This window comes from Protopterus annectens, chromosome 11.part0 (genome assembly GCF_019279795.1).
Source record: "Protopterus annectens isolate FY-2018-M chromosome 11.part0, PAN1.0, whole genome shotgun sequence".
NCBI classification, from domain to species: domain Eukaryota; kingdom Metazoa; phylum Chordata; order Ceratodontiformes; family Protopteridae; genus Protopterus; species Protopterus annectens.
Window position 1 is genome coordinate 1087065212 of NC_056745.1, and position 12195 is coordinate 1087077406.

Below are 12195 nucleotides of genomic sequence, written 5' to 3' on the forward strand. Positions count from 1 at the left end.
TGACAGTATAAAGATGTACATGGTATGCAAGAAACCATTTTTTATTTATTTCTGGAATGTAGTTGATATATTTGAGAACACGTACTGACAGACCAGGTTTCAAGTGCATGGGTGCATGTAACACATGGCTACAGTGTAAATGTGTTCTTTCCTTAAAATGTGCCTTCCCTTTGGTTGTGTTTTTATATGAACTTTCATGGGATGAAGACTAAATGGGTAGTTATCATAAGTAATTCATGCTATTGTGCCCTTTCTGTAGCACACCACTGAGCAACTCATTTGCGCGAGTGATGACAAACTGTTTGTTCATGTGAGATACACATTTATACTGCTTCCCTGTTTGTGCATAGTTAAGCAGTGAACAAACATGTGCCTCTGCTTCGTTGATAACATTATGACTGTTCTATTAGTTTATATTATGACTGTTGTATTGATTTGTTTACCTCTGTGCAAACACATTAAGTGGAGAGGCATGGCAGTCAGTAGTGTGGATAGTACTGTGTGTAAGAAACACACCTGCTGGTTAGCTGATTCTGTGGCAGCAAGTGTAAATGTATTGAAATATTTATTTTTGAGCCCAGATGATACACAGTTCAAATCCAGGTGTATCAAATAGTTTTAAATATACATTTATAATGCAATGAAATAGTTCTTAATTCTACTTTCACTGTGTGTTACCTTAGCACATTGTATTTAAGCAGCACTGTACGTAGGTAACTGCATCACTGTAAAGCCATTCAATGTCACTCAGCACTGGTGTATGATGTGAAACTCAGCACAAACACAGAGGACAAAAAGTGAAGAGCTTCACTGGGTTATTTTCACTTATTTGTGTGGTTTTATTTTTTGACTAGATTAAAAGTGTTAAAAAGAGGTAGATAGGAAAGTGTTGACATGGGGGCAAGCAGGAGGGAAGAACAAAGGGAAAGCAATATAGGAATGTGTGGGTGGGAGGTAGGAAAGAATCATAGCTATCCACTTCATTGACAGTGTAAAATGAAAATACATATAGAATATTAGCTGAATTTGCACTGCTACCATAGCAAAGAGGGATGACAGTAATGCAGGCATGTTCTGTAGCCAATTGGTTTGAATGAAGTGTGTCGAGAAGACACCTGTGTGAACTGGACAGCTATGTATGGGACAATTTTTTTTGTGTGACAGGTGCCCATTTTATATTTTTCACTTCATTAAGAGAGGAATGTTGGGTAAGGGATGCAGGTATTTTGGGGGCTGGTAAGTGGGGTGGGTAAGGAAGTAGATTAAGACAAACAGGACAAACAAGGCAAGACACAGGGATGGTGAGGGAGGAAAAGGTTGGGGGACCATGATTGGGGATAAGGAGGGGACATCTGATGCCCATTCCCATTAAATATTGGGAAAGTGAGAGTCTAATCCTCACCTACAGAACTGCCATCACTGTCCTCTTACTAGACCGGCTGTTGGAGTGCTTGACATCTTTTACTGGGACCATAAAAGTGAGCATCGTCTCCATCCAGCATAGGTGTGCACCAATGGTGCTGTGCACAACCCTATGAACAAAATCTGGCAACTCATGGCTAGTGACAAAATCCCCACCTCTACCACTACTGCTGAAGCGTACAGCACCAGCTGCTGGGGTAATGCTACCTGATGTGGAGGGCCCAGGTAGTGCAGGGGCCAGACTATTCCATGCCTAAGACTTATACTGGGATTTGGTGTAGTCCTTCTGCAAGAGCCTTCAGCTGTAGCTCTTTACATGGAGTCCAATAAAGATTCTGGACTCCTTCACACCCCACCTTTGAACCCTAAATTAGACACCTTCCTTTTTGCCTCCAGACATGTCCAGTCAGGCCAAACAACAACAGATAAAAGTGCTTTCCCACCAATTTGTGTTATCACATTTACTGCTAGTGTGCAAACCTGAACATTGATGACAGCTGCATTTGCATGACATTAAGTGGAGAGCAATGGTACCAATCAGAGAGGAAAGCAGTTTTTTGAAATAGGAAGGTTAATTTGACAGTTGGAATTATTTGATTGTGTGGTTGCTGCTGTAACTGTTAGTTAATGTTAACATTGCAGACATACTGGGGCCATACATCTGACACTCTTTTTATGTGACTTTACACAGTGAAAAAAATAATTTGTACAATGTGGAATTCAAATCTATGCATTGGATACAAAATACATTTTTCAACACAGGTGATTTGGCATTCTTGCCACAGAATATGCACTTGTTGGAGATGCTCATGAATTATATTTAAATGCACATGACAAAGTGAGGGGTTAACCATGTATGTGTGTGACCTTGCAAGGTCCCGGTTTATACATTTATGTGTCTTGACTATCATTTAGGTCTGAAGGCCATCCAAGGCCAGAGAAGACAATTGAAACTACAACATCAGGATATTCAGTATCCCCTCTGTCACACATATAATTCATATATGCTGCACTGCTATACATATTTATTGTTATTTATAATTATGTTTAATTTTTATATTATATTTAATTTTTTTTTTAAAGTGAGTGGTCAAGCATTAATAAAATTGTGATTGTGCTAGATTAGAACTCTGCCTTATATGTATTGTGAACATTAACTTATACCAGTTGCCACAGGGAAGGCTGGACTGCAAGAGTATTTTTTACAATCGTTACTGTGCACAGTGCCCATTGCAACTGAGACCTTGTTTGTCAGAGTTGCTCATTACTTATACATATACACTAACGAGTTGAATGTTTAAACATGTATCTGTGACATGACACTTCAGAGAATAAATATGTAATTTTAGAACCATAATTCTACTGATACCCACAGTTATACATTTAATATATATATATATATATATATATATATATATATATATATATATATATATATATATATATGATATCCGGTGTATGCTCAATATACCTGCTGTAGGCGATTATTTCACTGTTTGATTTATTGTTTTCATGTTAGTTTTAATATAAAGTAAACTGGAACAAGTAGAATAAAACTTTGGACTTTGGATTAGAATCCAGGCTCACCTGTATTGCAGCCCTACACTTAACCTGCTGCCAAGGAAACAGTTAAGAAGCAGTTGTATATTTTCATATTTGTTATTAAGTATGTGTGCTAACCACAGTGCAGTGCAGCTTAGCATGTTAACGCAGCAGCAAAATATAGAGGCTACAATGTATTTATTTTTGTTTACTGTCTGCTTCATGTCTGTAGGTGTTCTGTACTTGCAGGCGATGGTGAAGGTTGCTAACCACCACTCAATGCTGCTTAGTGGGGTTGCAGAATGGAAAGTAAAAAATGCAACAATGTATCCTTTTTGAAATCAAGAATGTCTACAGGTGCTCTGTCTGGGGTTCAGGCACCTAGGCGGTGTGACAACCCACTGTGAGACAACTGGATGTGGACAGATGGCAGTATGGAAGTTTAGCTGCAGTGACAAATGCCTGCAGACAATTCCCTGCGAAAAGAAAAGAACCCCCTGCACCCTAACCACAGGTGTGAGACAAATACCCCGTATGTGATCTACACACTACGCCCCCTAGAAAACACCGTGTGCAACTAACACTGTAACATGTGCCTAGAATAGGATGCCAAGTGGGCATTAAAGTGGTACACTGAAACCTGTGTGCTGTGGCACATTTCTATAAGCTATGATTATATCATGGTTTAGTATGCACCAAGCACTTCCCACATTACTTTACATTTTGCATTAATAAAGGCTTTGCCCACAGCACACAGGTTTCAGTGTACCACTTTAATGCCCACTTGGCATCCTATTTTAGGCACATGTTACAGTGTTAGTTGCACACGGTGTTTTCTAGGGGCGAGGTGTAGATCACATACGGGGTATTTGTCTCACACCTGTGGTTAGGGTGCAGGGGGTTCTTTTCTTTTCGCAGGGAATTGTCTGCAGGCATTTGTCACTGCAGTTAAACTTCCATACTGCCATCTGTCCACATCCAGTTGTCTCACAGTGGGTTGTCGCACCGCCTAGGTGCCTGAACCCCTCTGTCTGCTTTGTGTGTTGGCTCTTAGGCCAGGTTTACATGAAAGTAAGAGACAAGGAAACATGGTAGGCAAAGTTCACCTTGTTTTATCCTTGTGAGAAGTGTTTATTAGGTTTCAACCTTAAAACACAAATATGTGACTTGAACCATGATTACAGATAGTATATACTGTGTGGATAACTTTGTTTAGCGGGTGTGCTATACACACACATGATTTACATATGTAGTTTGTGTATTGTTTATCATAGAAGTAAATTACATGACATTTATTGTATTTATCTGTTTCCCATGTTTGCACAAAGCTGAGTGCCTTGCCAATAGTGGTATTAACAAATAAATAAATGTTAGTGCACATTATAGATTTTTACACAAGTCTGGATTTGAACTGTTAGACCAGTGAACTTACAAAATACAGTAAAGAAGTCTTATCCCTCTTTGCCACAGAAACAACTTTGCAGCAGGAATGAAAATCATTATGCATACAAGGAAGTCCCAAATCATCCACAGTATTATCAAGACATATGGCACTTGTACACCCTGAATTGTTTGTACATGTTCATTTCAGATATAGTACAATAAGTGATTACACAACTATTTATAATTATTGTTTGAAGAAATGCAGATCTGTCTTATCTTTGTATGGTGTTCATTCTTTTATCTGAACAGTAATCTCAGGCATACAGTCTGCAAAGCATTTTAGTTCACTGTCTTTAAAATGTATGAAAATATTAAATGGCAATAATATACATTTAAAAAAAGGCAGGGGAGTTTCAATATTACTGAACAGAAACTGTGAAATATGTGCTTCTTACTTACATTTAAAACCTTGATACACTTACAAAGTGTAGAAGTAACTGTAACCCAACTGACACATCCACTGCAGATAAGGGAATCTGACTTGCTGTTGTGTTTTTCTTCTCCCTACCAGTAATCATTCACAACTGCAATCCATTGACAACAAACACTGAGGGAGTACCTGCACTATGTTTATCTGCTACACGGAGGCAATATTTTGGGATTCAGCAATTCTAATAAATTCACACCTCATTTCCATTTTCACAGTGCTCACAGGCCTGAATCTACCTATAAAAGAGTAACCATGTAGCTAGGAACCCAAAGGTGAGGATAGAGTTGTGTATATAGATTTATATGCACAGAAAACTACTTATCTTGATAAGGTATGATTTCATTGTTCTATTATATACTGGATTTGCTCACATGTAACTAGGAAAATATTTTATATATGAATTAGCATATGCAACTTGTATGCATTTCTTAGAAGTTTACTGATGGCATAGGCATTTTTATCAGGGCATTTTACTTTCTCAGATACATAGCATTATTAACTTTCATCACAAGTGTTACCGTTACAACTGTATCTCCTTACACTCTTTTATGTTACTTCATTGAAATGTAACTGTCCTATATTGTCACTGACACATGGGTGTTGGCCTTCTAAGATGGCCTGTAGACACCTATAGTGGAGTGCTGCGTACAGAGGACTGGCAATTGCATAAAAATGACTGTTCTGTGGTAAATGTATACACATGTTTTGGGACAGTTTGTTTGAAAGCACTTATAACAATTGACTGATGAGTTATTCTTTGTTTGGTACAAAATGTCATTTGCCTGTTGTTTTTTTTTTTTGGGGGGGGGGCAAGTTCCATTTCTATGTTGCCACAATGAAAAAATATTTTTACAGAGGTTTGCTTTGCTATTGCTAGTCCTTGTTTTGGATCAAACCTTGGTTTGTCTGTAACTGTGATATGTTACAGCCACATAACCCTTCTTTATATTTGAATAATTGAAGTTTTTTTAGTGGATAATATTGAAAAAAATAATAATAATATGTGTTATATATAAGCATGACTTTTATTTATGTAGTATTTATGTTTAATATCCTTCTTTTGTGTTTTATGTCACCTAGGACTATGACACCCAAATGTCCCAATCCTCGCAACCCCCCCCTTGAGTGACTCTGAGCACAATGTAATTGTCCAAACCTTTCATCAACATGGTGCCTTTCTGCTTGAGAGAGGATTTGGGGATATGTCTGAAAGAATACAAATTTGGAACCAGATAGTGAATGATGTCAATGCTGTTGGGGGCACATTAGGGCATATGATCATGTGCATGACGCTGTCACTGATATGATTTCATCAGCCCAAAGGAGAGCAACTGTAGTGGCCCATGGACTGCTGGCTACCAGGGGTGACCTGCTACAGAAGCACCACTGATACCAAATGAAGAGTTCCTGTCCACTGTCAGGGATCCAGAAAGCTCAGTGGAAAGTGCACAACAGCATGTTTCAAGGAGGACAACTATGTCCTAGGAGGAGCTTCCAGTTTAGTTTACATATGTCAATTTTTAATGATTTCTTGTATAGTAAAATATTTAAAGCAGTAGATAAGTTGGTTTAATAATTTTTTGGGGGCCTATTTATAGATTGATACAGTTAACACATTCTGGTTCATTACATACAGACTTGGGGTAGATGTGCCATCCAAGTTTCAGTTAAATGTATTGTTAAACGACACATAAAGGCAATAAATTGTTCACCCTGTGTTATTGTTATTGTGATGATGGTGTCCTTATATTTCATAGGTTCATAGATAGGTGCTAGGCTATCGGCCCTAGGGCCCATACAAGCCTAGCCAAAAAATATACCCTGGCTTTCGCCACCCAAGAAAATTATTTTCCTGTGCCCCTGTCGAGCAGAGCCACAGAAGTGATCCCAGGGGTGAATTTCCCATTTCCCATCCAATCATCAAGATTTTTCTTGAAGAGTGCTAATGAGGAGCTCTGTTTGATATAGATAGGTAGTCTGTTCCAGAGTATGGGAAGTCTCTGGGACAGGAATCTATCCCTCCAGCATGTTCTGTTTATTGTGGTGACAAGGTTTAGGTCCCTAGAGTGTGTAGCTCAGAGGGATTGGGATTTCTTTAAGCTTTCTTTAAACTTTCTTTATTTTGCTTAACTTTTTCCAAGACCATCCTCCCTAGTGAGTATGGAGTCATCTGCCCATGGTAAGTCATACATTTTTATTTCAGTAATGATGAGCATTTGACAGAAATATGCTTTTATCTGTATATGTATGGAGGGTGTCAGGACTGTGTATGTGTATTGCTGTACTGTCTGTGATAGTGGTACCAGATTTAGCTTGTTACCATATATTAAATTGTAGTAAAGTAGTTATTAATTTCTTTCCTGTGTTTGTTGCTTATTATCACACGTGATCCTGGCAGTGGAAGTGTAGGATTCTTCCCACCTGATGTCAGAGTATTGGCAGACTCTGATGATGGTGGGCAAACACAGGCACAGCCGGGGGATACAGAGGTTGAATCTTACACTGAGGGTGACATTCAGCTTTCTCCTGTAATTCCATGGGACACAGCCAATAGACCTATGCAAATCCATTCAAATGAGCCCTTCAATATTTATTCATTTTTATTTTTTTATTTTACATTTGTTGACCGGGCTGGTCCAACTGGATATATGTCCATTTTTAGTGGAGGCCCGGGGAGAAAAGCTCCACAAATCAGAGTAGTATTTACAAAACACAGGTACATTACAAAGTTTTGGCAATCATTACATTTCATTGCATTTAGTTTATTAATAAGAAAAAAAAAATCCTAGTACATAACAGCTATGGATATTCATACAAAATATGTACAATGCCACTATTAAACTGTAAAGTCACACACAAAATATGTACAATGATACTGTTAAACTGTAAAGTCACACACACATTATTGTTAATACAAAAGTAACTAGCTTATACAGGTATTAAGATTAGTGTCTAGGGACAAGTGAAGTAGTTAGTCCAGGTTAACACAGGGGCATAACCAATGAGATTTAAGGTATGGTTTTAGTTTGCTTTTAAATAGGGTAACTGAAGACTGGAAGGTTAGGTGATTGGGGAGGGTGTTCCAGGTTTTACTCACTGCATTAGAGAACAATGAGTCTCCAGCCAAATTGTTGGTTTTACCTATTTGTACCAGTAGTTTATTTGATGAGCATAGGGTCTTGAGATTATTGTAGAGGGTGATAAAGTTAGTGAGTATTGGTGTATTTGTTGGTTGATATAGGATCTTATGGGCAACTATTAGTTGGTTCAATAGTATTAGATATGACAACTCTAACCATTCTCATTGATTAAGATTGTTACAATGATGGGTTCTATAGGTTGACCCAGTTGCAAATCTGGCAATATTGTTGTAGGAGATAACCAGCTTGTTCAGATTGCTTTTACATAGCTTAGTATAGATAGGGGAGGCATATAGTAGGGTTGGGATTAAGTGGGTATGGGCAATAGTGGTCCTGGCTAGTGGAGTCAGAAAGGGTTTGATCCTGTAGAGGGAACCTAATTTTTTGTTTACTGTTTTTATAGTGTTGTTAATATGAGACTCAAAGGTAAGGTTATTATCAATTAGTACCCCAAGTAGTTTTGTGGTAGTTCCATTGCTAGATGTAACAGTAAAGTTCAGTGGGGTGGCCCTGCGGGTGGAAGTGAATAGTAGCATTTTTGTTTTCTTGGGGGGTTCAAGATGAGACATCGGTGTAGAAGCCAATTCTCTATTATGTTAAAGACATTTTGGGTTAGGGACTGAAGTTCTGATGCAGAAGTGGCTGAACATATTAACATGGAATCATCTGCATATTGGATACAGGTAGCTTGAGGTATTACAGAATGTAGGTCATTTGTAAAGATAGAGAATAGGAGATGATCCAATATGGAGCCTTGAGAGACACCAAGGGCAACTGGGTGGTGGGAAGACAAGTTATTCTCCCATAGTACAGCCTGTTGCCTGTTATTTAAGTAGGATTGGAACCACTGTATAGCAAGTGCATCCAGTGACAGGTTTTTAAGTATCTTTATGAGAAGCTGGTGGTTAACCATATCAAAGGCTTTTGACAGATCAATAAAGAGGGCTGAGGATAGAGTGTCATTATTTTGATTTTTATTAATGCAGTGGGTGAAGGATAAGAGAGCAGAGGTGGTGCTATGAAATGTAAGTTGTTTTCTAGTAGGTAGCTTAATAGCTGCTTATGAATGCATTTTTCCATGATTTTTGCCAATGGGGATAATATGGCTATAGGTCTGTAGCTAGATAAATCTTTGGAATTACCACCTTTATGCAAGGGGATAATATGTGAAATTTTCCAGATTGATGGGATAGTGCCTTCAGAAATAGTTCTATTAATGAGGATGGATATGGGGTAGGCTATAACTTTTGCAGCATTTTGCAGGTATTCTGAAAGTAGTAGGTCTGCAGAGAGGGTGGTGGGTTTAAGTTTCTGCATAAGGGTACAGACAAGGGATGTAGGAACAGGTTGAAAATGAAATAGTGGGGGGCTGTTGGAGATATCAGAGGAAGAAGATATGGTGTCAGGGGATAGCTGATTAGCAAGAGATTGAATGGTCTCTGTGAAAAAAGTGTTAAAAGAATTAGCTATTTGGTTGGGATTGTTGTGATCAGAGCCTGAGGGAGTGGTTGTGACTGAACAACCTGGGTGTAAGAGTTTATTGATACCTGACCAGAATTTTTGAGGTTTATTTTGGTGGGTTTGTTGGAGCTGACAGTAAAAGTTTTGTTTATCTGACAATATGGCTTTTTTGTTTCATTTCTTAGTTGTCTAGACTTTAATTGTTCTGTAGGGCTTTTAGTTGTACGCCAGCTGGACCAGAGTTTGTTTCTTTGGAGGATTTTTTGTTTGGTAGTTTTGGAGAGCCATGGGACTGGTTTAGTCCTAGTTCTAATTGTATGTGTTGGGGCTTGGTAATCTAGAATGGCTAAGAATTTAGAATTAAAGTATTTGACTGCATCTTCTAATGGTAGGTGTTTCAGGGGTGACCAGTCACAAGCTATAAGTTCTTTTTGAAAGCTGTCAGGGTTAACATTTTTGTTAGTCCTTATTGTCTTATAAATGGTTGGGTTTGGCATATCACTTTTATACCCGATTAAGAAGGTGAGTGAGTGGTCACTTATATCTTCAGGGAGGGTACCTACTTTGTATGCTTGGTGATGACTGTTTCTAAGAATCTAATCTAGGGTGCTTTCATTATTAAGTTTATTGGTTCTAGTGGGGGATGTAATGGTTTGAGTAAAACCATATAGGTTAATATGAGTGGAAGGCTGTTCAGATGTACAGCACTTCCAGTTTATATTAAAGTCACCGAGTACTATGGTTTCTTGTGGGTAGGTGGTCGAAAGCCAACTTAGGATAGCCTCTAAGGTGCTGGTGTTATTGCCTGGGGGAAGGTAGATACAAACGCTATATATGGATTTACATTTATTGAGCTGAATCTTGGAAATAAGTATTTCTGCATTACTAGTTAGTGGAGGTTTACAGTCTATAGAGGTCACCTGTAATCCGGATTTATATAGAATAGCTACTCCTCCACCCTTCTTAGCATTATGGTCAAGTCTCAGGATATTATAACCAGGGGAATAACCACATTGTCTTGTATTGATGGCTTGAGCCATGTTTCAGTGAGACAGAGTTTATCAAATTAATGTACATCCATGAGGGCATGTAGGTAGGCAACTTTATTATTTATGCTCCGAATATTGAGATGAGCTATCAGGAGAGAGTTGAGGGTTCTAGTAAGCAAGTGTGTGTTAGTAGGAGTTGGGGTGTAAGGCTCTGTGGTTGTGGTAGAATTTGGGCCATGGTTTGGATTTATATCTCCATCTATTAGGGAGTGGGCTTGTATTCTCAGAGTGAGGTTTAAAAGTTTACATATTAGGTTCTGGGATTTCCTGTCTCTTGGCCTGTAATATGTGATGTGAGTGAGTCTATGAAATTTAGCTGATAAATACTTTGGTGGACAGGATGTGTTACTATGGCTATGAGGGATTATAAGCATTGGTGTAGAGGTTTGCTTTATGGGGTTGTGAAATCCTAGACAGTTAAGGTGTTCATAGAAAGTAAGTAGGTAAGGTATAGTTAGAATATTTAGGAGTGAGAATAAGAGTAAGGGCTTCAGGTGTGTTAGGGTAGCTGTGGGTAGCATTGTAGAAGAATTATGTTTATGTTACTATACAGGGATTAGTACAGATAGTTTACTAAGGTGGTGACTAGTGGGAAGTGGGTATTAGCACTTTAAGGGGTTGGCGAATGTGATTGGTTGTATGGATGGGGGTGTGGTTAGGGTGCATAAATGTAGAAGCACTGGGGGTGGGTGGAAATTGGGGGCAGGGTAGGGGAACGGAGTAAGCCCACAGGGCGAATGGAGTGGGTAGAGCCGCTGAAGGAGTGAACCCTAAGAGAACAATCAGTGGAGAGCTGATTGCTAAGGTAAGTTTAGGTGGGGAAAGGTAGGAGGTAAGAGCTTTAATAGTAGGGATAGTAGACAGAGTAGTTAAGTGATGTAGAGTAAAAAATAGAATTTAGAGTGGGACTGCAACTTAAACAAGTTATGAAAAACTGGATACCTGAGAGTTGTATTTTAAGACAGTAGGATAGATCTAGGAAAAGGGTGCCATCTAGTGGATGAATGCTGTATTGCAACAATAGCTTCTCATGGGAGGTAGCAGGTCTAGGAATAAGAGGAGGGAAGGATGTCAGTTATTTACAGGGGGTACAAGAGGGGAAGGTAGGCAAATTGGGGAAAAAGAAAGGTTTTGGCTGCTGGCCGTCCTGGATGGTATTGGAGAGGTAGAGGGTGTGAGACACTTGATCAGGGTAGTGTAGTTACTGTGGCTCCAGTGCCTGTTGACTGTGGCCATAGCCAAAGTGTGGGTGAGGTGCCATGCAGGAGGGTGGTTATGGGTGCTTGGAGGAGGCCTGCTTTCCATCATTTATCTAATCCTAGTGTGCCTTTCTGTGCCACTCAATGTATGTTTAAGGCCATTATGAAGGCCCAGGCATGTTCCAATAGGGACTCCAATGAAATGCTTAGTGTTGCAGATGAGGTACAGGCTGATATGCGTGACTGCCACCACCATGTTGCTGATTCAATGGATTGGATGAATGACACGTTGGTACAGGCAGTGTCTGTGATGGAACATCTGCTGGGAGGGGGATGACAACCTGTCCAACATACCAGGATGTAGAGCTAGCACAGAGCTTGGCTGTGTTCTTGCAGACACTCACACACCAATTTCACCTGGAGTTCCCATACAAACACACACACATAACAGTTACATGGGTCAGTTATGAGGCTTACAGCTCATTCTGTCTCAGTGGCCATTTGATACT